Below are 10,859 nucleotides of genomic sequence, written 5' to 3'. Positions count from 1 at the left end.
AATGAAGTGCTGGAAACTTGACAGAGAAATGTTCAGCAAGCCTTTGAGAGCTTTGCCTTGAATGTGTTTGAATGAAGTATTAGATGCCCCAGAGGTAGTTGGGAAGTCAAGTGCAGAAAGCAGATTTGCGTGTAGCATACTTGTCTCTGAGCCAGGCTCTTACTGCTAGGCCCAGAGACAAGAGACTCCATTTCATGATTTTAACCTTCGGGTCCTTTCCATTGCACCATTTCACTGATCCCTAATGGAGATCTCACTATTAAAACCTTCTGAGAGCTAGCATTAGGAGATAGCTTAGGGTTTCCAGAAGCAAAGCCAGTTAAAAATGATGTCATGCATTCCAGATAAGAGAGGAGATCAGAGTAAAGAGCAGAAAGGTTGTGTCCCTGATATTGATGTCATCTGCATCTCCTTGTTTTATTTATCCAGATTTAGGGGCTAGATGTTATTGCATTTCGACATCTATATTAGCCCCTGAATTGTGTCCTTTCCCAATTCTCATTGAAGTCCCGGCCCCCAATCTACCCCAGAATATGAAAGTATTTGGACATAAGGACTTTAGAGCAGTGATTATGAGGTCACTCACATGGGCCCTCATCCAATAAAACTGATGTCCTTATTAGAAGAGGGAGAGACACCAGGGATATGGATGCATAGAGTCAAAGTCACGAAAGGACACAACAAAAGGTGCCATCTACAAGCCAAGGAGAGAGGCTTCAGGAGAAACCCATCCCACCAGCACCTTGGTCTGACTTCCAGCCTCCAGACTGAGAAAATAAATTTCTGCTGTTGAAGCTACCCAGTCTGTAGTAGTTGGTATGGCATTCTCAGCAAGCTGATACAACACAAATGTTGGCAAACTCTTCAGTTTAGGAAGTAATTCTTCCTTTTAATCCAAATAGCGATGACTGTAAACAAGCAAACACAACAATAGTCTGGATTTCCATTACGAGTGAGGTGGAGATATGATCTTGCCAAATTATTCTCTACTTTCTCACCATACCTAGTGAAATTTTGAGAATTTGCTTAGGAATGCCTTTATGCTCCATTCAACAGAGTTGGTCATCCTTGCACCCCTCAGCTAGTTTTCTTGCTCCAATATTCCTTGTTTACTAGTCTTCCATCTTTTGCCATATTATAACTGGCTTCCTCTCTAAGTACAGACATTGGCCCCTTCCATATGGATGTTGGCAATCCCTTCAAGTACCAGCTACTAGTAAAACTATGTGGCAATGTTTAACAAGGGAAGATTGAAGTATTGGGTATAAGGTAGTGCTAATGAAAAAGGAGAAGATGAAAAACTAGCTTCTAGATAGAATGTCTCCTAGAGTCTCCTCATAGGACCTTCCCCAGGGCTCTTCCATTGCTTATCTGGCTCCTTAGCTTCCTACACCCTTCCATGAAGGGGCCACCTTACTCCTGGACAGGAGGACTGACCCCTGATCCCCTTTAGCTGGAACAAAGGCCTCCAACCCCATCTCAGTCCAAGAAAAGGGGAGAGTCCTCCTTTAGGAGGATAGGGTCAAAGTGTGACTTCCTTTCTGCCCTGGGTATGTGATTAACAGGAGGAAATCCCACCCTTCAGAGGACAGCCCTCACGGGGGATGCCAATCCCATGATTCTGTGTCTCATTTCTCAAAGTCTGGGACACAATGGTATAACTAAAGGGAATGGTAATGTAGGAGACAGTTCATTGAATTCATTAATGTGAAGTTAATTTTAAAAATCACAAACTGTCTCTGGTGTGCAAGAGATTCCAACTCATGATTTAGTAGAGAACAGCAGAATCATACCCCAGGTTATTGCTTTCTCAGAAAGTGTATTCATACTGGTTGAAAATGGTGAACTAAGAAGAAAAAAAAAATCTTGGCGTAGGTGAAATGGGTAAAAGGGGTTAATTGGTACAGACTTCCAGTTATAATACAAATAAATCATGGAAACGTAACATACATCGTGGTCCTCTAGTTAGCAGTACTGTGTTGCATATTTTAAAGTTGCTAAGAAAGTAGATCTTAAAAGTCCTCATTACAAGAAAGAACTTTTTAAAATTGTAACTATGTGTGGAGACAGATGGTAACTACACTTACTGTGGTAATCATTTTGCAATGTATGCAAATATCAAGTCATTATGTTGTACACCTGAAACTAATATAATGTTATGTAAGTTATACCTCCATAAGCAAATTTTTTAAAAAAGTACTTGGTTTTCTCATATTCTTTTTCCCAATTGTAGTCTTCTAAACCCCTACTATAGGGGTGTCGAACTCAATCAGAGAAGGGGCCAAAATCTAAAATCCAGCCTAAATCGCGGGCCGAATGGTTTACTGAACAGTCAAACTATCATTGTGATGGAAATGCAGCGGAGTGCAGTGATGACAGCGCGGTGCGGGCCACATTGCAAGGCCTGGCGGAACGGATTTGGCCCGCGGGCCTTGTGTTTGACACATGTGCCCTACTATATAGCAAGGACATCATAAAATAGATTTTCTGATCTAGACTGATAATTGCACTTCACTGTATAAATAGCAACAGCAGCAACAATAATAGTAATAATAATATCGATGCCATCTACTGGAGTCTTAAACTGTGGTAGCCACTGTGTTATTGTTTTACAAGCATTATTTTGATTAGTCTTCATCACAACTGCTCAGAAGTAGGTAATGCTACCTCCATTTTCTAGATGAAGCAAGTGTTTAGAAAGTGAAGTAATTTACTCATTAATCTCACCTCTCAGAAAGCTAGCATTCTTTTTCTCTCTTCCCTCCTTCCCTTTTTTTTCTCTTCTCCCTCTACCCACCACCCCTCTCGCTCTCTTTCTCTCTTTCTTCCTTTCTCTTTCCTTTCCCTTCTTTGCTTTTTTTTCTTCCGAAGCTGATTCTAGGGATATCCCCTTGTCTAGGAGAGCATGGTGCTGACAATATTTTATTTAATTGCACACTGGCATTCATTCCTCTTAGTCAGGGTCATAAATAATGACAGTTTATTTTCCCCATCGCTAAGGTAAGGAACAAAGACAGCAAAACCTAATATATTGAATTGGTGTTGGAAACACAAAATGGTGTGAAGGTCAGCTTCTTTTAGGTTGGTAATGTAATTCACTGGACCAAGATTCTGTGAGAGGCTCGCAAGGGCACTGAGTACACGGTGCCCTGGGAACGCCTGGTTGAATAAGAATTCAACCTCTGCTTCAAGAATTTTGCCCTTGTATTGTCAACCAAAGCCTCCTTTTTAGGGATGGTTTCGTGGTACACACTTTCTGTAAAATGTTTTCAAGTACAATGCCTTGAGGTGCCAAGTTGATCCCTTGCCCTCTGTGAATTCAACCACACGATCCACTTGAAATGTCATCTGGAAACAATTAGGGACCCACAACTCTTCCAAATGGCACATAAATGACACTCCTGGCAGTTGGTGGCCAAATGTTTGTGGAGAAGAAAAACCCACTCCTTCCCACCCACAAATGAAATACAGCAATCCTTAGCCTGACTACCTCTTCAATGGTCTTTCAGGGAAGGGCCAAAGTGACAGGCAATCAGGTAATTAGAAAGCACATAGCCCTTGACAGCCACTGATTTAAGTAATGCCCATCTGACTGGCAAAACATTGAGAAAAAGAACCAGCAGATTGAGCAATGATAAACCATAAGCAGCCAACAGTTGGTTAGTTACTATGATATCTTGGGGTCGGAAAATAATATCAAGAAATTTAGCATTGCACAACAGTATCTTAGCTCAAAAAATTTTTTTCACATATACTATTCAGAAAAACTAACAAATTCTAGTGGATACTTCTAGCGAATGAATCTATCCAATGGGCACAATGCTGTTATTTTTATTAATTATGTGTATCAGATTTTTTAATGCCCACATTCTGACCAGGTTTGCTTTCAAGGTAAGGAACAAAGACAGCAAGTGCTCAGTTGACGTCATCCCACTTCAGAATCCAGCGGGATCATTTCAGGCATCCTAACTTTATAGTCCATAGGTGCTTTTGTCTTTGTGGGCTGCTTCTCCATTTAAAAAATAAAACAAAATTTATTGCACAACTTTATTGGTCTAAAGAAAACTGCAATCTAGACTGAATTTATAATTATACATTCTTATTTATTATATTATTTTTTTTCTCTTGATTTTAAAAGGAAGTAAAATTAGGACATTTTTGTAGGTTCCTAAAAGTATGGTGGGCTCACGTACTGTACCTAATGGATAAGTTGGCTCTGTGCCCCAATGACAATACTCTGAGAGGCTCCTTTGCAGTTAGGGGAGCCTTGTGGCATCAGCTCACCGTTTCTTGGAAATTCTGGGAGGGGTGATGCTTTCCCTTCCTTATGTTTTCTGCCTGGAAATAAGAACATGAAACCCATAGATGCCACAGCCACTTTGCAACCAGGAAGTGATAATGTCCTCTGATTAAAGACAGGACAGCAGGAAATGAAAAGGACACTTGCTTCTAATGGTATTTTGAGTTGTAACATTAGCCAAAAGTCTTGTTAGATGAGAAGGAGGAAAAAGAGAAATTCAACGTATTTAAGCTAGTGGGTATTGGGATCTGTGTCATGAGCAGCTAACTTCTTCTAACTCACACACTGCTGCAGGCCTCAGCACTCTTTTTGGATTGGGGGTATTGTCAGGACATCACACAAAACCGTTCTGAACAGAAAATAGCCTGAGAATCTGGGACCTTACATAGTAGCTACGAGCACAGAGGGTGAGGGTGAGCCTTACTCCTTCTCTGAGAACAAATGCAGTGTGAGAACTTTTGCTTTCTTCAGGTGTGACCAGGAAGCCATTGAACTGTAAGAAATTATGCTCATTGTCAAAACCCACAGGCGTGTTCACTCCATGACAAGATTTAGGACCTCGAGATCTGGGCCTCGGCTGATTTTGCTAAGTTTGTAGCTGCTGGGAGGTCTGGAAGGGAAGAATGTGACAGGAAGGAGGACTGACTCCAGAGATATTTGGCTCCTTGATAGAAGCCCTCAGCCATGGGGTACAAGGCCACTCCCTAATGCTCGAGACCCTATATAGATGGAGGACACACCGATTCCCCCTGTGGGAGATGGTCAGTGCAAAAGCCTTGGATGGTCCTTGCTCCTGGTTTTTGGGAATCCCAAGAGCTGGCAGGCATGTGTCCCTGGATTCTGGAGCAGAGTTGGATTCCGTAGTAAGCCTGTCATAGCAAGTAAAAAGTCAACTTTGTGAGATAAAGTCTGTACCAGAAAGTTTCTTCATGGAATTCATAGGGCAAATGGTTTAGAAACTTGAACATGTGAAAAGCAATAGTTCCAATAAGTCTATTAGGGGAAAAAATAATTTTAGGTAAGTAGCTTTTGGGGAAACCCTACTCTACTGGGTGCTGGTGAACTGGATAATATCTTTTACATCTTCATTTTTTATTTTTGTCATTTATTTATTATTTATTACTCCTCCAAACTGTCTTTTGAAGATGTCATGTCTGTTATAACAATGATCTTTCCAGCTCAATCAAAACCATGAAGCAGGAGGATTTTCCTCTTATTTGGGGAAGTGTCAGCCTTTTGTTCTCCTCAGGCCTTCATCTGATTGGATGGGGCCCACCCACATTAGGGAGGACAATCTGCTCTACTGCCTCGATTTAAATATTAACGTCATTCAAAACCTCCCTCACAGTAACACCGGAATAATGTTGGACCAACTCACTTGGAACCCTGTGGCCCAGTCACATTGACTCATGAAATTAATCATCACATCTGACCTAGATGGAGGCCAGATCACTTCTTGGATTACTTTTCCTGGATTACTTTTTGCTTCCAATTAACTTGCCTTCTAGGTTGTTCACCAGATCCAGGGCTGCCTGACTGCTCCATTCACAGAGCCCTAGGGGCTTGAGATCAACCTGCAGACACTTCCTTGGAGAACCTTCACCTGCTGCTGTCATCTGGGGCCAGAAGACAGGGCTTTCATTTAGCTCTGGCCGCACCTTCTCTGTGCTCTGCCTTCCTGGCTGCCTGCTTCTTTGAGAAGCATGAGAGTGTGGAGGAAGGATGAATGAGTCTGGAATCAGGAGACTCAAACCCCAGTTCAGCTCCTTGTCAGCTCCATGCATCTGTGAAATGGGAACACCCACAGCCCTCATAACATTTTATAAATCTTGAATTAGCACAAAACATCAAACACTATACAAATGGCAATTCCTATTATTAATTTTCAGTTGCAAAAACTAAGCACATATAAAAGAATCATCAACTTGTCACTATTTTTACAATGATAATGACTGTTCGAGGCTGTGAACTCCTGGAAGGCAGAAACTAGACCACGTGGTTGCATAGCATCTAGGCAGGCATCGTGAACAGATGCATGCTTAGTACAAACTTAGCTGATGATAAAGAAATATCATTCCAACCTTTTCAGATTGGCTTAAAAAATTCCTTATTTATTGCATACTAAATATATCTTCCTGCAGTATGGTTGCCAGATAAAATTTAGGATGCCCAGTTAAATTTGAATTTCAGATAACAATGAATCCTTTTATAGTATATATATATGCTCTATGCAAATCACTTGCTGTTTATCTGAAATTCAAATGTAACTAGATGTTCTGTGTTTTTATTTGTTAAACCTGGCAAACCTATCCAGAAAGGGATTTGGCAAAATTTTGTATTAAAATTTTTTTAGGTGATGAATATTTAAAATATGCTGTGTGAAAAAAACATCATATAAAGAGTTTCTAATGGGCCCTGGCTCAGTGTCAGCCCACGCACTGGGGGATCACAGGTTTGATTCCTGGTCAAGGGCACATACATACCCTGGGTTGCAGGTTCAATCCCCTGCTCCAGTTGGGTTCTGTGAAGGAGGCAACCAATTGGTGTCTCCCACATCGACGTTTCTCTCTTTCTCTGTCTCTCTCCTTTTCCCCTCCCTCCCTACCTACCACTTTCTCTAAGAATTAATGGAAAAAATATCCTCAGGCGAGGATTAACAAAAAAAAGTTTCTAATGGTTCAGATGATTATTTGGCATTTTTAAGTTACTTGCATGCAAAGCTAATAGACCTAAATATGTTTTAACCATATTGGTTTCATCCATAAAATGAAGATAGAATATTTAAAGTACAGGGCTGTTATGCCGGGACCGGTTTGGCTCAGTGGATAGAGCGTCGGCCTGCGGACTGAAGGGTCCCGGGTTCGATTCCGGTCAAGGGCATGTACCTTGGTTGCGGGCACATCCCCGGTGGGGGGTGTGCAGGAGGCAGCTGGTCGATGTTTCTCTCTCGTCGACGTTTCTAGCTCTCTGTCCCTTTCAATTCCTCTCTGTGTAAAATCAATAAAAATATATTTAAAAAAAAAATAAAAATAAATAAAAATAAAGTACAGGGCTGTTTTGAAGTTTACCTGAGATTATCCTTGAGAAAGTTCTTTGTAAGTAGACCCCCAAAAAGAGTCGCAGTGGAACCCAGGCTTTGCTGTCTGGAATATCTCTGATTGAGTCCCACTGTTACCATTCGTTACTGTGTAACTTTGGAAAAGCTACTTAACCTTTCTCTGCCTCATGTTCTCATCCACAATATGAGGATAATAAAACTGACCTCGTAGGATTTTTGTGAGAAGGAAAAGATAAAATGCATACATAGTACTTAGTGCAAAATAAAGCACTTAATAAATGTTAGATTTTATTTAAAAATCTAGAACACGCCCCTTTCTAGATTGGTGTGTGGTAATAGGAGATTACGAGCCGCACTCCAAGTATAAAGTCCTCCTCTGTCTGAGCGTTCCTTAAAATAGGACATGTTTGCCACTAGGTGCTCACACTATACTCTAGGAATGGACTAACACACAATCGGGCTCTTCCCACCCGTACTCTTCCTAAATTCCAAGAATGGTGACTCCCTTTGTACCATGAGCGTGTCACAGGAAAATGCAAAACACCCCAAGGTTTAAACCAGTTCAGATCATTCTTAACTTTGAAAAATTCATTGATATCATCATCAGGAAATATATAGCAGATTTTTCAATTGCTGCTTTAATCTTAGAAATCAGCCTGGTGGTCAACAATAGTGGCCATGTTCCCACAGAGCCTCCCGGTACAACCTTCCACAGGAAGAAACCGGAGGAAATCAGTAAACATGGTCAGGGTCTCAGACCAACTGGCTGACCTCACTAAGCCGTTAGGGTCTGACATGGGCTTGTCCCTCTGGGGAGGGGAATGAAGGATAAGGCCTAAGAGCAAAGATTCAAGGTGAAAGGCCACACATCTTTGTCATTGATTCAGAGCGGCCTATGTGTTGCTTTTACTGTATTTGAAGGTTCTAGGTTCCTCAGTGGCTGATGAGTATTTATACTAAAAGCATGGCCAGTGAATATATGCTCTCAAATGTTGCCTTCCATTACTCGGGTTTTCCTGGTGTTCCATGAGGACATGGCATGCGTAGATCACAGGCCACCTATTTTTCTCCCAAGGTTCAAATTTATTTGATTAACTAGGTGACCAGCAGTCCTTTGTTCCTGTAATAGTGTTTTCTCATTAAACCTATAATCTTAAATTTTGCATTTTAAAAAGCAAATATCACTACTTAGACATGGGGCATGCCTTACTGGATGAATTGCCAAGTTTTTTAAGTGGTGCTCTCTCTCTCTCTGTCTTTTTTTTTCTTCTTTTCTTTAAAAAAGATTACATTGGTAGAGTTAAGACAAAAAGGGAGTTATACTCTGTAACTCCTTCTTTACGGCCGGCTCTGCCAGGGATGGCACCATGCCTCCTCACATCCCCAGCAGCCCTGGCCACTCACATTTCCCTACACCACTGTGCCAGGATCTCACACACAAAAGGCTTTATGCCACACAGCCCTTTCAGACTTCACATCGAGATCATCTTTATTAGCCTTGAAAACTTGGATCCCTGGTGGGGTTCCTGGCATCCCAGACAGCGGAAGCACTGTATGTGAGCTCGAGGCTTGAAGCCACGGAGGCGAGGGCACCACCTGGTTGAAATGCATTTTCAGCAACTTGTGTGCCACCGAGCTGCTGCTTCTCTGCAGCCCTCGGAGAAGGGAACCGTGAAGACATGTGGGCCAATGAGAGTCACGGTGCATGTTGACCAGAGGACATGGTGCACCACTCAGACGTTTTCCTGGGCTTCAGGAGGCAGCTGGTGGTCGTGTTCTCTAATGCTAACCTCGGAGCCCTTGGCTGTATTGTTGAAGTAAAGGAGGAATGTGAGTTACTAGACCTCTGATCTTCATTTGCTTCAGAATCAGCTAGAAAGTCAGTCCTCTGTGGTCCTTTCTCAGTACTTTTTCCATCTTTCTGGAACCTCTTCAGTCTTTTAGGTTGATAAAGGTCCCCCCACCTCTCCACTGAATTATTTGTCCATAACCCAGGCCACACAAAGCAACATCAAGATAGCAGCATCCTCGGACTGAAGGGTCCCAGGTTCAATTCCGGTCAAGGGCATGTACCTTGGTTGCAGGCACATCCCCAGTAGGGGGTGTGCAGGAGGCAGCTGATCAATGATTCTCTCTCATCGATGTTTCTAACTCTATCCATCTCTCTTCCTCTCTGTAAAAAATCAATAAAACATATTGGGGGGGGGGAAAGATAGCATCCTCCATGCTGCAGGACCCTCACTCGTAGAAAACTGCTTACAGTTTCTAAACACAAATAATGGCTAATCTGAGCAGTCTGCTCCTCATTCAGACTGTGGCAAATAACAATCTTTATATGATGATCCTTAGCATTGGCTTATGTTTGACCCCACTGGAAAAGAAACTTCAGAACAGATAGCGTGCCCCAGGCAGGAGAGAAAGGACAGCTTCGGAGGAGACAGGAAGGGGTCTGAGACAATGGCTCTTATGTCATCTGCCTGCCTGGGGCTGGTTCCCCCAGGACCCAAACGGCAGCAAACTCAGCTTGCTTTCTTTGTCCTTATTGAATTACAAGGAAGTCAAGGAAGCCTGAGTGATTGCAAGTCAGGGAAATGCAAGTGACTTCTAAAAGCTTGCAACATCCAACATTCCCATTGGAATTGAGCCAACCCAGGGCACATGTGTCAAATGTCTGCTTTTGGCTCACTCCAGGAAGTGGGGATGGGTGGGGGGAGGCAGCAAGAGGGCAGAAGGATGAAAATATCGTCTGTAAGGTTGCACTCAGTCCCACGATGGGAGAACTTTGGTAAATGCAACAGTCTGAGAACGATCTGAGAAAACAAAAGCAAAAACAGAAAACCAAACAGCTCTCTGGGCAGGAAGGAGAGAGAAAGGAGGTGAACTTAGTGGAAAGCCAGGGCTGCCTACAGCATAACAAATAACCAGGGGCTGGAAAAGTACAGTACAGGGGAAATGTGGGCTAGGCAGATTCCTCCCGGGGCTTAGGGTGATTTTCCTTGGCATCTTACCAATTATGCTGCTGCTGCGTCTTTGAATTTGATCATCTCGTGCTCTAAGTTGGCGCACTTTGCATATTTTCACAAGCCTGGAGTGGGGAACCTTCTAAGGCGAACAGGAGGCCCAGAAACCATAAAGAACAAGGTTGACAGATTGGAGTGATTAAGAAGTCAAAACTTCTACTTGGCAAAATCAGCACACATGAACAAATTTAAAAGTCAAATGAGGACTATGGGAAATATTTGCAATACATATAAAAGAGAGTTAACAATCCATCGGAGCTAAAATGCTACTACTAAACAATATAAGAAGGCCAAAGGGAAAAAATGGATAAATGATAGAAAGAGGCATTTTAGAGAAGAACATTACATATGGTCAATAACATTTGAAAAATGCTCTGACTCACTAACCAAGTTAAATTTTTTTTTTGGTTAAATTGACAAATTTTAATAAGATTTTTATAACATACAATTTTGTAAGAGGATAGAAAAATAAACCTCTTTA

Source organism: Pipistrellus kuhlii, unplaced genomic scaffold (assembly GCF_014108245.1).
Source record: "Pipistrellus kuhlii isolate mPipKuh1 unplaced genomic scaffold, mPipKuh1.p scaffold_m20_p_4, whole genome shotgun sequence".
Lineage (NCBI taxonomy): Eukaryota > Metazoa > Chordata > Mammalia > Chiroptera > Vespertilionidae > Pipistrellus > Pipistrellus kuhlii.
Note: the sequence above shows the minus strand (reverse complement) of the source record.